Source organism: Salmo salar, unplaced genomic scaffold (genome assembly GCF_965601325.2).
Source record: "Salmo salar unplaced genomic scaffold, fSalSal1 ptg000587l, whole genome shotgun sequence".
NCBI classification, from domain to species: domain Eukaryota; kingdom Metazoa; phylum Chordata; class Actinopteri; order Salmoniformes; family Salmonidae; genus Salmo; species Salmo salar.
In genome coordinates, this window is record NW_027675427.1 from 786,131 (window position 1) to 805,538 (window position 19,408).

General features: G+C 39.7%; 1 pseudogene; it reads left to right on the forward strand.

The window, feature by feature from the left end:
• Positions 1–559: 559 nt before the first annotated feature.
• Positions 560–16,781, forward strand: LOC145876390 (uncharacterized; annotated as a pseudogene).
• The last annotated feature ends 2,627 nt before the right edge of the window (positions 16,782–19,408 follow it).

Sequence of the window (19,408 nt, forward strand, 5' to 3'; positions counted from 1 at the left end):
TCCTCTTTTTCCCGGACATGTCCTCTTTTTGGAAAACTAAAATTTGGTCACCCTAAATTATGCCAATCTGTATGTGGGGTTGTTAGAGAAGAATGTGATTGTCAGCCCTAACAATCCATTCTAGCAGCTCATCAGGCTCTGAAAAAGTCTTCATTGATGACGTGTTCCATCTATTCCAGGGGACAGCAGAGGAACTTCATCGATTCCACTCCTTCATTAATACAAGCAGTGAACATCTGAAATTCACCATCACCTTTGATAAGCATGAAACAAGTTACCCGATGGTTGGACAATACTTTTCTCGTTAATCATCTTAAATACTTAAACTGGAAATCAACCAATCCTCCATTGTTAACGCAGTGGAAAGGTCAAATGCTTTATTATCTACACATGTAAAGTGAGTGAGACGGAGAGAAATAAAATGGTTAGGTTATGGTAAAGTTTATAAAAGATCAAATAAAATATTTTTCCCAAAAATTGTTTTAAGTCCCAATGCAAAGTTACACCTCACTGTTCTATTTTTGGAGTTATTACATAAAACCAATCAGAATTCAGAAGAATGCCAAAGGCAGGTGTGATGTAATATGGAAGACCGGTCTATTCCCTGTGATGTAAACAACAACAGAAAGAACTTCAAATTAAACCAATCGTTTAAACCAACGTTTTGGAAATACATAACGCTATCTAACCAAATATCAAAGAATGTTAGCTATATGCAGTTATCTTAGCCAGCCAGCTAACATTAGCTATTTAGCCAACTAGTTATGGTCAGCGAGCTGGAGCCCAACTACAAGAGACCAGTTAGAACCCGATTAACAAAACCCAACTAAAACATAACTGCAGATCAAAAGAGCAGAGACATACAGAATGATGGCTGGGAAAATCCTCAACATCCAAAATAGATAGATTCCAGAAGTCAGTCAGCTAGTGCGCTAGCAGTAAGCCAAGGTGGAAAAGGTGACAAAACTCCCGTAGTCGACTTCACAGAGAACATGCTGAAAAGTAGTGATGGGGAAACAAAGCTTCCTGAAGCATTGACGCTTTTCAGCCTGTTGTGTCAACAAAAAAAACAAAAAAACGAGCAAGCAGGTTGATATCCCACGGCAAGAGGCACCAGAGCTACTGTGCTAACGGGTTCCCTCTAGATAACACAACCACACAGTTCATGAAAAGCATGAGGTGTGACTAACGTTTGCAAGCTTGAGCTAGATATCAACCTAGTGTGACCTTCCTGGTCCCTCAAGTCAGTGAGTCAACACAGGAAGGAGCAATGGATGGATAGTTCATTTATTTCCAAAGCTGAAATGATGGGACACACACAGTATGGATGAATGATCAGTAGTGACGGGATATAAATAGCACTCCCATAGCAATTCTCCATAAATCTGCCCTATAATATACTAACAAAAAACAATCAAGATGTCTGTCAAAGTTATTATGATCATATAGTGGATTTAACAGTTCCTAATAATTCCTAATTTACTATAATAAAATAAATACATAGTTTCCATGTGTAATCTCATATTCACAACATCAGAATAAACTGTCATCCATTTTAGTATCAAAATATATCAAATTAACCTGAAATATTACTCAACGTCCCCCTCTGGTGGTGAAGAAGTATAATCCACCTAAACTAACAGAACCGGGCTGATAAACTGGCTGGTGTTCATGAGTTTATAAAACACATACTTTATACATGTCATAAATTACCTGCATTGATGAGACACACAGTGTGGATGAATGATCAGTAGTCGACAGGATATAAATAGCACTCCTATAGAAGATGCAGTGTGGATGAATGATCAGAATATAAATAGCACTCCTATAGAAGATGCAGTGTGGATGAATGATCAGGATATAAATAGCACTCCTAAAGAAGATGCAGTGTGGATGAATGATCAGAATATAAATAGCACTCCTATAGAAGATGCAGTGTGGATGAATGATCAGGATATAAATAGCACTCCTAAAGAAGATGCAGTGTGGATGAATGATCAGTAGTCGACAGGATATAAATAGCACTCCTAAAGAAGATGCAGTGTGGATGAATGATCAGGATATAAATAGCACTCCTAAAGAAGATGCAGTGTGGATGAATGATCAGGATATAAATATCACTCCTAAAGAAGATGCAGTGTGGATGAATGATCAGGATATAAATAGCACTCCTATAGAAGATGCAGTGTGGATGAATGATCAGGATATAAATAGCACTCCTAAAGAAGATGCAGTGAGGATGAATGATCAGGATATAAATAGCACTCCTAAAGAAGATGCAGTGTGGATGAATGATCAGGATATAAATAGCACTCCTAAAGAAGATGCAGTGTGGATGAATGATCAGTAGTGACAGGATATAAATAGCACTCCTATAGAAGATGCAGTGTGGATGAATGATCAGGATATAAATAGCACTCCTAAAGAAGATGCAGTGTGGATGAATGATCAGGATATAAATAGCTCTCCTAAAGAAGATGCAGTGTGGATGAATGATCAGGATATAAATAGCTCTCCTAAAGAAGATGCAGTGTGGATGAATGATCAGGATATAAATAGCACTCCTAAAGAAGATGCAGTGTGGATGAATGATCAGGATATAAATAGCACTCCTAAAGAAGATGCAGTGTGGATGAATGATCAGGATATAAATAGCACTCCTAAAGAAGACGCAGTGTGGATGAATGATCAGTAGTCGACAGGATATAAATAGCACTCCTGAAGAAGATGTAGTGAGGATGAATGATCAGGATATAAATAGCACTCCTAAAGAAGATGCAGTGTGGATGAATGATCAGGATATAAATAGCACTCCTAAAGAAGATGCAGTGTGGATGAATGATCAGGATATAAATAGCACTCCTGAAGAAGATGCATTTTCCAGTTTGCTACCAACTTGATAGAGGGAACTTTAGCATAAAACCCACATGGAAAACTGAGATTCGGCAAATAACATATAAAGAGAGGCCAAACCAACAACAGAAGTTACTAAAACATAAATTGCTAATGTATGATTTAAAAAGTGGATGGTTTATGATCTAATGTCAACTTCATACATTTCTATCCCAGGACCACTCAATTTTCAAATTCTCCATAAATCTGCTTTGGATTACCCAGAATCCCATACCTTTATCACTGACTGTAATGTAAAGACACGAGCAGCAGTCTAAGGTCCTGCATCTCAGTGCTAGAGGCATCACTACAGACCCTGGTTCAAAACTAGGCTGTATCATAACAGGCCGTGACAGGGAGTCCCATAGGGCAACGCACAGTGGCCCAGCATCGTCTGGGTTAGGGTTTGGCAGGGGTTTGGCAGGGGTAGGTCGGTCATTGTAAATAAGAATTTGTTCTTAGCTGGCTTGCCTGGTTAAATAATGGTTAAATACATTTTTTAAATGTAACTTCATTACACCGTTACACTGGCATACAAACTCGGTAGCATAGAGTTGATAATACATATGACGTTGGGAAATAGTGCATTGTGGGTAGTTTAGAAGATTTCCCGAAATAAGTTAATACATTTGTAATAATGCAAAAACATAGCTGTTTGTACTTATAGGTAACCATATCGTGACTACAACTAGCTTACTAGGTCTTTAACCACACTGTGTTGTTACGCTGGTGAGTAAAAACTCATGCTTCCTACACTTTAACTTTTTGTCTGACAATAAAATAAACATTTTACTCAACTGCGTTACCCACTCCAGTCAGCAGATGGCGGTGTGGGAATTTAAGGTAATGCTGTTGGTGTGACGTATAATGTAGTGGACGGAAAGCTTCTTTCAACAGTAGCAACAGTTAGTCAGACACCACGGTAGCTCGCTAGACAAAATAGCCGAACAATAAAGCTCTTTAGATGCTTTAGTGTATATTAGCCACTGTGTTTTAAACCCACTTCTGTCGTCTAGTTAGTTATCCGATTTAATTTCATATTTACGGTGTTTTTGTTATTGGTCAGCTAGCGGGCTGGTTAAGTTAGCATTAGCCTAGCTAGCTAACATCTCCGACCATGTGCTCACTAAGCTACTCTCCTCCTGCTAAAGAAGATGTCTGCTGGACGGAGAAAGAAGCTCTCGTCAAAGAGGAGGAGGAAGAGGAGGCTGTTTCAATACAAAAACAAGTAGAGGGTGAGGCTGTTACCGTGAAAGAAGAAGAGAAAGATGTTACAGTGAAAGAAGAGGAAGACGCGTTCAGAGTGATGGAGGAGGATGTTACAGTAAAAGAAGAGGAGGATGCAGTTTTTGGAGTGAAAGAGGAGGAGGGGGAGATGACTGTCACATCGAAGAAGGAAGAAGAGGAAGAATCTGGATATCTGGGCCCGGTTTCCCAAAGGCATGTTAAGGCATCCAATGGTTCTAACGATGAACGGGCCCTGATTAACACTAGTAAGTACTGTCTTAAATACAGAGGCACAAACTCTGCAGTTGTTTAACTGATGTGTGGTGTTAAAGGGGAAATCTGCAATTGTTACATCCATATTGTGACTTTTTAATGATTTTTTTATAGCCATGTATTCTTGAAGAATATAACACACGTCTCATGAGCTTAGTTCAACTGTTGTACCCCATCAGAACCCCAAATAAGCTTTTTTTACTCCAATGTCTAGAAACAATGTAAATCAACACTGTATAGCCTCAACATGGTTAAAACTATAATGTTGATATCATGGATGGTCAGTCCTTGCATCCATAGGTCTGTCTATGAATTTTAAAGTAGTTACATTTCTCCAACCCCATAATCATCTTATTACCAAAACAGTGGTGGAATTACAGATTTGTTATTGTTTGAACTGCAGATTGCTGGGTTGTGTGGGTTTTTAAACAGCAACAAAATGGCTGCCCAGAGTCTTGGTTTGGTAAACAGCTGAGGGATGGGGGAAGAAGTGTAACCACTCTCAAATTCATAGAGAAAGCTATTGTAGCAACCGTAACCCAACACCTAGCGACCTGTTCAAGAAGTTCAGACATCTTGGCGTAACAGTTATAAGGTGTTGTCTTGACAGTCGCTGGATCCAGGATTGAGTTCAGCTCAGGACTACCCCCTGAATGGACTACACTATAAATACAAAGACTGGCCATCCATGATGTCATAATGATAGTTTAACCAGGTTTCTAGGCTATATAGTATATTCTAGAATTCATCCATGATGTCATAATGATAGTTTAACCAGGTTTCTAGGCTATATAGTATATTCTAGAATTCATCCATGATGTCATAATGATAGTTTAACCAGGTTTCTAGGCTATATAGTATATTCTAGAATTCATCCATGAGGTCATAATGATAGTTTAACCAGGTTTCTAGGCTATATAGTATATTCTAGAATTCATCCATGATGTCATAATGATAGTTTAACCAGGTTTCTAGGCTATATAGTATATTCTAGAATTCATCGATGATGTCATAATGATAGTTTAACCAGGTTTCTAGGATAAATAGTATATTCTAGAATTCATCCATGATGTCATAATGATAGTTTAACCAGGTTTCTAGGCTATATAGTATATTCTAGAATTCATCCATGATGTCATAATGATAGTTTAACCAGGTTTCTAGGATATATAGTATATTCTAGAATTCATCCATTATGTCATAATGATTGTTTAACCAGGTTTCTAGGCTATATAGTATATTCTAGAATTCATCCATGATGTCATAATGATAGTTTAACCAGGTTACTAGGCTATATAGTATATTCTAGAATTCATCCATGATGTCATAATGATTGTTTAACCAGGTTTCTAGGCTATATAGTATATTCTAGAATTCATCCATGATGTCATATTGATAGTTTAACCAGGTTTCTAGGCTATATAGTATATTATAGAATTACCAGTGTAGATTTCCTGTGCGGGTCAAATTATTACAGCTGTTGATAAGTCATTGTATAATATTCAGCCAATTTTTTTCATGTCATTACATTAAAGGCGAAACATACCTAGATTCAATAACATTCATGGATTGGTTTGAAACCTTTGTTTTAAACCCTTCTCAAATTTGGAGCCTTGACGGGTTTGTAAAAAACGGTTTGTCAAAAAACACTTATTTATTTAAATGTAACCTTTATTTAACTAGGCAAGTCAGTTAAGAACAAATTCTTATTTCCAATGATGGCCTACCCCGGACGACGCTGGGCCAATTGTGCACCACCCTATGGGACTCCCAATCACGGCCGGTTGTGATACAGCCTGTAGTGACGCCTCTAGCACTGAGATGCAGTGTCTTAGACCGCTGTGCCACTCGGGAGCCCCAAAATCATGTTCTAGTGCTGTCCTCACCTAAAATACATCTTGGTCAACCAAGAGTCATCTGTTCTTTCTACCAATCGCTCCATGTGTTTTAATAAAATCAACTATATGTACGTAACTTGTCTGATGCTTTAAATAAGCCCCTTTCAAAAAATGTAGAACTAAGAACAGATATAGCCCTTGGTTCACTCCATACCTGACTGCCCTCGACCAGCACAAAAACATCCTGTGGCGTACTGCACTAGCATTGAATACTGCCCGCGATATGCAACTTTTCAGGGAAGTCAGGAACCAATTCACAGTCAGTTAGGAAAGCAAAGGCTAGCTTTTTCAAACAGACATTTTTATCCTGTCGCTCTAACTCCAAAAAGTTTTGGGACACTGTAAGGTCCATGGAGAATAAGAGCACCTCCTTCCAGCTGCCCACTGCACTGAGGCTAGGAAACACTCACCACCGATAACTCCACAATAATTGAGAATTTCAATTAGCATTTCGCGACGGCTGGCCATGCTTTCCTCCTGGCTACCCCAACCCCGGCCAACAGCTCCCCACCCCCCGCAGCTACTTGCCCAAGCCTCCCCATCTTCTCCTTCACCCAAATCCAGATAGCTGATGTTCTGAAAGAGTTGCAAAACCTGGACCCTCTCTTTCTAAAATTATCCGCCGCCATTGTGGCAACCCCTATTACTAGTCTGTTCAACCTCACTTTCGTATCGTCCGAGATTCCTAAAGATTGGAACACTTCCGCGGTCATCCCCCTCTTCAAAGGGGGTGACACTCTAGACCCAAACTGTTACAGACCTATATCCATCATGCCCTGCCTTTCTAAAGTCATCAACATCCAAGTTAACAAACAGATCACTGACCATTTCGAATCTCACCGTACCTTCTCCGCTGTGCAATCCGGTTTCCGAGCTGGACACGGGTGCACCTCAGCCACACTCAAGGTACTAAACGATATCATAACCGCCATCGATAAGAAACAATACTGTACAGCCCTCTTCTTCGACCTGGCCAAGGCTTTCGACTCTGTCAATCACTGTATTCTTATCGGAAGACTCAACAGCCTTGGTTTCTCAAATGACTGACTCGCCTGGTTCACCAACTACTTCTTAGATAGAATTCAATGTGTCAAATCGGAGGGCCTGTTGTCCGGACCTCTGGCAGTCTCTGTGGGGGTACCACAGGGTTCAATTCTCGGACCGGCTCTTTTCTCTGTATATACCAACGATGTTGCTCTTGCTGCGGGTGATTCCTTGATCCACCTCTACTCAGACGACACCATTCTGTATACATCTGGCCCTTCTTTGGACACTGTGTTAACCTCTCTAGGGTAGGGGGCAGTATTTTCACGGCCGGATAAAAAAACGTACCCGATTTAAACTGGTTACTGCTCTTTTCCAGAAACGAGAATATGCATATAATTAGTAGATTTGAATAGCAAACACTCTAAAGTTTATAAAACTGTTTGAATGGTGTCTGTGAGTATAACAGAACTCATATGGCAGGCCAAAACATGAGAAGATTTCATACAGGAAGTGCCCTCTCTGACCATTTCTTGTGCTTCTGTAGCATCTCTGTCGAAAATACAGGATCTCTGCTGTAACGTGACAATTTCTAAGGCTCCCATAGGCTCTCTGAAGGTGCCAGAAAGTGGAATGAGATCTCTGCTGTCTCTGGGCTAGGTACAGGAGTGCTGTTTGTGAGGGGTCAGGCTGGTGGCTCAGAGACAGGAGATGCGCGGCCCCGAGAAGTGGCCATGTTTTTCTTTCAGCCTTTGACCGAAAACAACTACGCCCGGTTGGAATATTATCGCTATTTTACGAGAAAAATAGCATAAAAATTGATTTTAACCTCTTGGGGCTAGGTGGGACGCTAGCGTGCCACCTGTGGTGCACTCCATCAACAGCAGGTGCATTTCAAGAGCGGCAAATTTGAATCCAAATAAATGTCAAAATTCAAATTTTTCAAAAATACAACTATGTTACACCATTTGAAAGATAAACATCTCCTTAATCTAACCACGTTTTACGATTTCAAAAAGGTTTTACGGCGAAAGCATAAATTTAGAGTATGTTAGGACAGTACATTTACAAGAGTTGTGTGTAATGTTTTGTCAAGTCAAAGACAGGGTCACCAAAACCATAAAACCAGCTAAAATGATACACTAACCTTTTACAATCTCCATCAGATGACACTCCTAGGACATTATGTTAGACAATGCATGCATTTTTAGTTCTATCAAGTTCATATTTATATACAAAAACAGCGTTTTACTATGGCATTGATGTTGAGGAAATCGTTTCCCTCCAATAACCGGCAGTCAAGTCAGCGTCACAAATTAAATAATTAAAATTAGAAAACATTGGTAAAATATTATATTGTCATTTAAAGAATTATAGATTTACATCTTTTGAACGCAATCAACTTGCCAGATTTAAAAATAACCTTACTGGGAAATCACACTTTGCAATAATCTGAGCACTGTGCCCAGAAAAATACGCGTTGCGATACAGACTAGACGTCATGTTGGGGAGATCTAAAATCGAAAATACTATGTAAATAATCCATTACCTTTGATTCTCTTCATCAGATGTCACTTCCAGGTATCACAGGTCCATAACGAATGTAGTTTTGTTCAAAAAAGCTCATCATTTATGTCCAAAAATCTCCGTCTCGTTAGCACATGATGTAAGCCAGCCGGACTTCTCGTCATGAACGAGGGGAAAAAATATATTTCCGTTCGTTCAAACATGTCAAACGTTGTATAGCATAAATCATTAGGGCCTTTTTTAACCAGAACATGAATAATATTCAAGGTGGACGAATGCATAGCCTTTTATAACGTATTGGAACGAGGGTACCCAACATGAAGTAGCGCGCCAGGTGTCTAATGGGACATCACCGTTCCATGGCTCTTGTTCGGTCAGATCTCCCTCCAGAAGACTCAAAACACTTTGTAAAGGCTGGTGACATCTAGTGGAAGCAATAGGAAGTGCCAAAATATTCCTAAACCCCTGTGTTTTTCAATGGGATAGGTTTAAAGTCAATACAACACATCAGGTATCCACTTCCTGTCAGAAAATGTCTCAGGGTTTTGCCTGCCAAATGAGTTCTGTTATACTCACAGACACCATTCAAACAGTTTTGGAAACTTTAGAGTGTTTTCTATCCATATATAATAAGTATATGCATATTCTAGTTACTGGGTAGGATTAGTAACCAGATTAAATCGGGTACATTTTTTTATCCAGACGTGCAAATGCTGCCCCCTAGACCCAACAGGTTAAACAGCGTAATGGAATATTTTGAAATTTTTTGTCACGACATACATCATATGAATCACATAAAGTCATATGTTTGAGAAATTGAAGTAATAGCATTTTTAAGGTTTTTCGTATTTCGCGCCACTCGATTCCACTGGCTGTTGACTAGGTGGGACGACATACCCGAGAGAGGTTAACCTGTCTAGGCGAGGTCAACAGCCAGTGGAATCGCGTGTCGTGAAATACAAATACCTCAAAAATGCTATAACTTAAATTTCTCAAACATATGATTATTTTACACCATTTTAAAGACAAGACTCGTTAATCTAACCACATTGTCCGATTTCAAAAAGGCTTTACAGCGAAAGCAAAACATTAGATTGTCAGGAGAGTACCCAGCCAGAAATAATCAGACACCCATTTTTCAAGCTAGCATATAATGTCACAAAAACCAAAACCACAGCTAAATGCAGCACTAACCTTTGATGATCTTCATCAGATGACACTCCTAGGACATTATGTTATACAATACATGCATGTTTTGTTCAATCAAGTTCATATTTATATCAAAAACCAGCTTTTTACATTAGCATGTGACTTTCAGAACTAGCATACCCACCGAAAACTACCGGTGAATTTACTAAATTACTCACGATAAACGTTCACAAAAAACATAACAATTATTTTAAGATTTATAGATACAGAACTCCTTTATGCAATCGCGGTGTCCGCTTTTCGGTGAAAGCACATTTTGCAATATTCTGAGTAGATAGCCCGGCCATCACAGGCTAGCTATTTTGACACCTACCAATTTTGGCACTCACCAAACTGAGATTTACTATAAGAAAAATTGGATTACCTTTGCTGTTCTTCGTCAGAATGCACTCCCAGGACTTGTACTTTACACCCAATGTTGTTTTGGTTCCAAATAATCCATAGTTATATCCAAATAGCGGCGTTTTGTTCTTGAGTTCAAGACACTATCCGAAGGGTGATGCGCTGGCGCGTATCGTGACAAAAGATTTCAAAATATTCCATTACTGCACTTCGAAGCATGTCAAACACTGTTTAAAATCAATTTTTATGCGATTTTTCTCGTAAAATAGCGATAATATTCCGACCGGGAGACATTGTTTTCGTTCAAAGACTGACAGAAGAAATGGTGTCTTCACGTGCATGCGCGCACCCGTGTCATTGTTCTCAGATCGACCACTATCCAAATGCGCTACTGTTTTTAGCCCAGGGACTACAGAGTCATCATTCAACATTCTGGCGCCTTCTGAGAGCCTATGGGAGCCTTAGAAAATGTCACGTTACAGCAGAGATCCTCTGTTTTCGATAAAGAGGCTATAGAAGGCCAAGAAATGGTCAGAGGGCACTTCCTGTATAGAATCTTCTCAGGTTTTGGCCTGCCATATGAGTTCTGTTATACTCTCAGACACCATTCAAACAGTTTTAGAAACTTTAGGTAGTTTTCTATCCAAAGCTAACAATTATATGCATATTCTAGTTTCTGGGCAGGAGTGATAACCAGATTAAATCAGGTAACATTTTTATCCGGCCGTGAAAATACTGCCCCCTATCCATAACAGATTAACAAACCTCCAAATGAGCTTCAATGCCATTCAATGCAATACCAAACTCCTTCTGTGGCCACCAACTGCTCTTAATTGCTAGTAAAATTAAATGCATGCTCTTCAACCAATCTTCTCTGCACCCGCCGCCTGACTAGCATCACTACTCTGGACGATTCTGACTTAGGTATTTGTTGTTGTCCACATATTCTAAGTGTCTGGTAAACTCTCCTTCCAGACTCATATTAAAATATTAAGCATCTCCAATCCAAAATTAAATCTAGAATTGGCTTCCTATTTCGCAAACAAAGCCTCCTTCACTCACACTGCCAAACATACCCTCGTAAAACTGACTATCTTATAAATCCTTGACTTCGGCGATGTCATTTTCAAAATAGCCTCCAACACTCTACTCAGCAAACTGGATGCAGTCTATCACAGTGCCATCCGTTTTGTCACCAATCCCCATATAGCACCCACCACTGCGAACTGTATGCTCTCGTCGGCTGGCCCTCGCTACATATTCGTCGCCAAACCCACTGGCTCCAGGTCATCTACAAGTCTTTGCTAGGCCGCCTTAACTCAGCTCACTGGTCACCATAGCAACACCCACCCATAGCACGCGCTCCAGGAGGTATATCTCACTGGTCATCCCCAAAGCCAACACCTCCTTTGGCCGACTTTCCTTCCAGTTCTCTGCTGCCAATCACTGGAACAGGAAAAAAATGTATGCATTCACTACTGTAAGTCGCTCTGGATAAGAGCGTCTTCTAAATGACTAAAATGTAAAAAAAAATGGAAGGAATTGCAACAATTGCTGACTTTAAAGACTTATATCTCCCTCACTACCTTTAAGCATCAGCTATCTGAGCAGCTTACCGATTGCTGCAGCTGTACACAGCCCATCTGTAAATAGCCCATCCAACTGCCTACCTCATCCCCATGTTTTTATATACTTGTTTTGCTCTTTTGCACCCCAGTAACTCTACTTGCACATCATCTGCACATCTATCACTCCAGTGTTAACCTGTTTAGGATAGGGGGCAGTATTGACACGGCTGGATAAAAAACGTACCCGATTTAATCTGGTTACCACTCCTACCCAGTAACTAGAATATGCATATACTTATTACATATGGATAGAAAACACCCTAAAGTTTCTAAAACTGTTTGAATGGTGTCTGTGAATATAACAGAACTCATTTGGCAGGCAAAAACCTGACAAGGTTTCAGGCAGGAAGTGGCCTGTCTGACAAGGTGTCGTTCTTCTTGTCTCTGTTTATTGAAGAGTGAGGATCTTAGCTGTCCCGTGACACTTCCTACGGCTGCCATAGGGTCTCAGAAGGCGGCAAAAAGCTGAATCGTGGCTTTGCAGGCTCTGGCTGAAACAAAGTAGCACGTTTGGGTAGTGGCTGGTTACAGTACTGTGAGACTCAGGCGCGTGCCCGCGTCGACCGAAAGCTTTGTTTACTTTCCTCAGTTTAGCTAAATGGACATTCCCGGTCGGAATATTATCGCTTTTTTACGAGAAAAATTGCATAAAAATGGATTTTAAACAGCGGTTGACATGCTTCGAAGTACGGTAATGGAATATTTAGATTTTTTTTGTCACGAATTGCGCCATGCTCGCGACCCTGATTTACCATTTCGGATAGTGTCTGGGACGCACGAACAAAGCGCCGCTATTCGGATATAACGATGGATTATTTTGGACCAAACCAACATTTGTTATTGAAGTAGCAGTCCTGGGTGTGCATTCTGACGAAGACAACAAAATGTAATCAAACTTTTATAATAGTAAATATGATTATGGTGAGTGCTAAACTTGCCGGGTGTCTAAATAGCTAGCCCGTGATGCCTGGGCTATGTACTTAGAATATTGCAAAATGTGCTTTCACCAAAAAGCTATTTTAAAATCGGACATATCGAGTGCATAGAGGAGGTCTGTATCTATAATTCTTAAAATAATTGTTATGCTTTTTGTGAACGTTTATCGTGAGTAATTTAGTAAAATGTTAGCGAATTCCTCCGGAAGTTTGCGGGGGGTATGCTAGTTCTGAACGTCACATGCTAATGTAAAAAGCTGGTTTTTGATATAAATATGAACTTGATTGAACAAAACATGCATGTATTGTATAACATAATGTCCTAGGGTTGTCATCTGATGAAGATCATCAAAGGTTAGTACTGCATTTAGCTGTCTTCTGGGTTTTTGTGACATTATATGCTAGCTTGAAAAATGGGTGTCTGATTATTTCTGGCTTGGTACTCTGCTGACATAATCTAATGTTTTGCTTTCGTTGTAAAGCCTTTTTGAAATCGGACAGTGTGGTTAGATTAACGAGAGTCTTGTCTTTAAATAGCTGTAAAATAGTCATATGTTTGAGAAATTGAAGTAATATGATTTTTAAGGTTTTGAAAATCGTGCCACAGGCTTCAAGTGGCTGTTACGTAGGTGGGACGAATTCGTCCCGCCTAGCCCATAGAGGTTAATTTGCTAAATTGTAATTACTCTGCTACTATGGCCTATTTATTGCCTTACCTCCTTAATCCATTTGCACACACTGTATATAGATTTTTCTGTCGTGTTATTGACTGTACGTTTGTTTATCCCACTTGTAACTCTGTGTTGTTTGTGTCGCACTGCTATGCTTTATCTTGGCCAGGTCGCAGTTGTAAATGAGAACTTGTTCTCAACTGGCCTACCTGGTTAAATAAATAAATAAAATCTTAACTTTATTGACAACACCCAAATGGATACTGTCATTAACGCAGTTCTTCAATAATTACACATAATTCTTAATGCTTTAGCAAACATTTTATTAAACAGGACATTCAAAAATATCCTTACAATTATAATCCAAGGTAATGTGAAATGAACTCATAAGCAACCTGGAAATGGAGGTTACTCCCCTGAGTTTCCCCCATTCACATTCAGAATACATTGTGAAAAGCTAAAATCTTTGCTCACCATTTTTGCTCCAGGCAGATATCGTACATCCGTAACTATCGGTTTCCTCATTAGCAGGGAGGAGTTTCTGCAATCAAATTGCCCTCGTGCCGCAATTTTAGCAAACACAGAAAGGGGCCTATATTGGAGACCAAAACTTGTCTGGCACACTGCTTAGAGGTTCAACAACATGAATATCTTATTTCTAGCCTACAATCATCGATGTCACTACGAATGTGAAAACAAGACAAAATATGACTATTCTTGCTCATTTTAAGGCAAATATCAAATAATTTTAACATTCATTACAGACGTCAATTGTTGTCCAACATCATGGCTCCGCTGTTGGCATCACCTTTTACAGTGGATTACCGCTGTTGTGGGCCTTTAACCATCTGTCTGACTTTGTTGTTCACACAGGAGAGATATGGGACTATCGTGGATCCTCTGGGGAGCCTCAACAACCTCTTGATGCTGAAGAGGCAGAGAAGAGCCTCTCCACATTAGAACACCTCAATAAACACCTGCAGACATCCACAGGGAAGAGAACTCACTGCTGCTCTGACTGTGGGAAGAGATTCACCTCCCCATCAGGCATTAAATTTCATCAGAGAATCCACACAGGAGAGAAACCTTATAGCTGTACTCAATGTGGGAAGAGTTTTACAGACTAGCGGTCTGACTAAACACCGGAGAACACACACAGGAGAGAAATCTTATAGCTGTAATCAATGTGGGAAGAGTTTTGGTCAATCTGGAGGGCTGACAGTGCACCAGAGAACACACACAGGAGAGAAACGTTATATCTGTGGTCAATGTGGGAAGAGGTTTGCGGCATCTTTCACTCTGACTCTACACCAGAGAATACACACAGGAGAGAAATCTTATAGCTGTGATCAATGTGGGAAGAGTTTTGGTCAATCTGGCCATCTGGTATCACACCAGAGAATACACACAGGAGAGAAACCTTATAGCTGTGATCAATGTGGGAAGAGTTTTGGTGAATCTGGCCATCTGGTATCACACCAGAGAACACACACAGGAGAGAAACCTTATAGCTGTGGTCAATGTGGGAAGAGTTTTACTATATCTAGCACTCTGACTCAACACCAGAGAACACACACAGGAGAGAAACCGTATTGCTGTGGTCAATGTGGGAAGAGTTTTACTACATCTAGATATCTGACTCAACACCAGAGAACACACACAGGAGAGAAACGTTATAGCTGTGGTCAATGTGGGAAGAGTTTTACTACATCTAGATATCTGACTTTACACCAGAGAACACACACAGGAGAGAAACTTTATAGCTGTGGTCAATGTGGGAAGAGTTTTACTACATCTAGATATCTGACTTTACACCAGAGAACACACACAGGAGAGAAACCTTATAGCTGTGGTCAATGTGGGAAGAGTTTTACTACATCTAGCACTCTGACTAAACACCAGAGAACACACACAGGAGAGAAACCTTATAGCTGTGGTCAATGTGGGAAGAGTTTTACTACATCTAGCACTCTGACTCAACACCAGAGAACACACACAGGAGAGAAACCTTATAGCTGTGATCAGTGTGACAAGAGATTCACAGATAAAAGACCTCTGATCAAACATCAGAAAATACATGAAGGAGTTGTTTCATGATATCAATGAAATGTCACAATGTAGAATGTTTTAACATTGTAGAAGGAGTATTTTAATAGTGTCACAATGTAGAATGTTTTAACATTGTAGAAGGAGTATTTTAATGATGTCACAATGTAGAACCCTAAACGTTTGTCCCCTGTTCTATTGATTTCAACATGATATGGATATTAACCTCAGGTGGAAAATCCAGGCTCTGAAATGGAAGAGTTACTATTTATGTGATTTAACAAAAAGAGTTGTGTTACACTTACCATGTTGGTGACCCACTTGAATCAAAATGCAACACTTCAAAATGTAGCGAGCTGTTTTCTACAAATTGTCCTCTGACCAGGGATGTACACATTATCCACAGATTCCGTGTGGTTTTTGAGCTGTTCGTTTTAACAGGACGTGTAACCTCATCTCCCTCCTTTCGCACAATTGATTGCCAGCAGCATACCACCCTGCATCCCACTGCTGGCTTGCTTCTGAAGCTAAGCAGGGTTGGTCCTGGTCAGTCCCTGGATGGGAGACCATATGCTGCTGGAAGTGGTGTTGGAGGGCCAGTCGGAGGCACTCTTTCCTCTGGTCTAAACAATATCCCAATGCCCCAGGGCAGTGACTGCCCAGTGTAGGGTGCAGTCTTTCGGATGGGACGTTAAACGGGTGTCCTGACTCTCTGAGGTCATTAAAGATCCCATTGCACTTATTGTAAGAGTATGGGTGTTAACCCCGGTGTCCTGGCTAAATTCCCAATCTGGCCCTCATACCATCACGGCCACCTAATCATCCCCAGCTTACAATTGGCTCGTTCATTCCCCTCCTCTCCCCTGTAACTATTCCCCAGGTTGTTGCTGTAAATGAGAATGTGTTCTCAGTCAACTTAACTGGTAAAACAACGGTAAAAAGAAAAAAAAATCCACATGATATCGATGAGTTATGACAAATAAGTGTTGTGTTCCTTTGTTTAGGGACCCCTAAATTTAAATGTATCAGTCCAAAATGTAGCTGACTGTCTTCTGCTGGTTGTCCTCTAACCAGTGAGGTGAAATATATCTCCATTTCCATGTGTTTTTTTAGTTATGTTAGTTTCAACAGCACGTACAACCTGATTTCCCCCCTAATGGATATCAGTGATTTATTGCTACTTGTCAAAACAACAGTGTTTCTGGTGCTTGTACAGTTTTATAAGGTGCTTGTTTTAAATAATACAAGTAATATAATTATTGTGGCAGATGTTTGTGTATATAGCACATGTTATGTTTAGGTTTTCAATTTATCACAAACTGTTTCTGCATATTGGTTATTGATTTGGACACGTTAAAACTGTTTTGACATTGGGGATATCCCATCTAGCAAAATGACGTTGAAAATATGACTATGCAATCAAATATTTACATTTCATGTAACATTTAGTAGTGAAAATTATTTATGCAACCAACTGACAATTTTTTTGGTGCAATTATAATGACATTGTTGCCCTGTTTTTAGAATATCAGGGTTCATTCTCAGATGTGCCAACCCAAATGTACTAGAGCATGACATTGGGGACTGGGCCCCGTTCCAACAACATGCCTATCTAGTGAACCCTGAATAGAGAGAGAAGCTCCGCAGTGAGGTGGAAAGTTACTACGGATATTGCAGGAGTTTCCTCTTGAAATCAGACATGTCTGTGGTAAGGACAACTTGGTTTCTGATTGTCTCAAGGGTGGGCAGTCAAGAAGATTCGTTTTTTTGCGTTTAGCTAGTGCGTTGCTATAGATCACAATTTATTTTGACTGCACGTTTTTCCGTGTCGGAGATGAGTTTTGTTTGGGCTCGTTCCAAGGGGATGAGAGTTCTAGAAGCTAGGGAGTTTTAGGAAGAGGAGTATTGTAGAAGCTAGTGGGGAGAATATATATATTTTTTCTTGTTTATAGTTGTTGACAGCCAGTAGACACCATGTTTATATTGGTGAAGGTGAAGCATTGTAGTTGATTATAATGTGAAATAGAAGTTATTTTCAACTAGTAGAAAAATGTGGAAGGGAAGCGCTACTGAGGTACACAATAGTAAATGTTGGTAGACAGAAGGTGCTCTTTGGTAAAGGGGGTGAGTTGGTCATCAAAAAGAAAGGAGGACCAAGGCACTCTTCATATAATTGATTAAAATGCCTTTATTAGTATGGCATGTTCAATAGAAACAATGTTTTAAAAAAAATCCAACGCGTTTCGGCTGCATGGCCTTCGTCAGGGAGTACAAAGAAATGATACAATGTCCTCTTTTTAACAGCTTTTCCAATTAGCCCTAATTGGAGAGGGAGTGGTTACAAAATTGATTGGACACACCTAGTAAGCAATACTATACACATTAAAAAGTGAAACACTGGCTGTGTCATCACAAAAAAGGAAAGGTAATACAACTCCAAGCTAGAGGCACTAGAACACCCAGCAAGGTAGTTCCAACCCTAAACATGTCTGGGAGAGAAGTCAAGAACAAGAAAGCAATCTATTCCCTAGTACACTTGAACCCAACAAAACATGAACAACAGTCTAAACATAGCTGAGGGCAATTGAGAAGAAAGACCACTAGATGACAACAAATGGACCTATCACAACCCTACAGGAATGGACCTATCACAACCCTACAGGAATGGTGAGAAATCCATATCTTCATGTAAACCAGGGTATTTAGTGGCCTGTAGTTTGTAAATCCATATCTTCATGTAAACCAGGGTATTTAGTGGCCTGTAGTTTGTAAATCCATATCTTCATGTAAACCAGGGTATTTAGTGGCCTGTAGTTTGTAAATCCATATCTTCATGTAAACCAGGGTATTTAGTGGCTTGTAGTTTGTAAATCCATATCTTCATGTAAACCAGGGTATTTAGTGGCTTGTAGTTTGTAAATCCATATCTTCATGTAAACCAGGGTATTTAGTGGCTTGTAGTTTGTAAATCCATATCTTCATGTAAACCAGGGTATTTAGTGGCTTGTAGTTTGTAAATCCATATCTTCATGTAAACCAGGGTATTTAGTGGCCTGTAGTTTGTAAATCCATATCTTCATGTAAACCAGGGTATTTAGTGGCCTGTAGTTTGTAAATCCATATCTTCATGTAAACCAGGGTATTTAGTGGCCTGTAGTTTGTAAATCCATATCTTCATGTAAACCAGGGTATTTAGTGGCCTGTAGTTTGTAAATCCATATCTTCATGTAAACCAGGGTATTTAGTGGCCTGTAGTTTGTAAATCCATATCTTCATGTAAACCAGGGTATTTAGTGGCCTGTAGTTTGTAAATCCATATCTTCATGTAAACCAGGGTATTTAGTGGCCTGTAGTTTGTAAATCCATATCTTCATGTAAACCAGGGTATTTAGTGGCCTGTAGTTTGTAAATCCATATCTTCATGTAAACCAGGGTATTTAGTGGCCTGTAGTTTGTAAATCCATATCTTCATGTAAACCAGGGTATTTAGTGGCCTGTAGTTTGTAAATCCATATCTTCATGTAAACCAGGGTATTTAGTGGCCTGTAGTTTGTAAATCCATATCTTCATGTAAACCAGGGTATTTAGTGGCCTGTAGTTTGTAAATCCATATCTTCATGTAAACCAGGGTATTTAGTGGCCTGTAGTTTGTAAATCCATATCTTCATGTAAACCAGGGTATTTAGTGGCCTGTAGTTTGTAAATCCATATCTTCATGTAAACCAGGGTATTTAGTGGCCTGTAGTTTGTAAATCCATATCTTCATGTAAACCAGG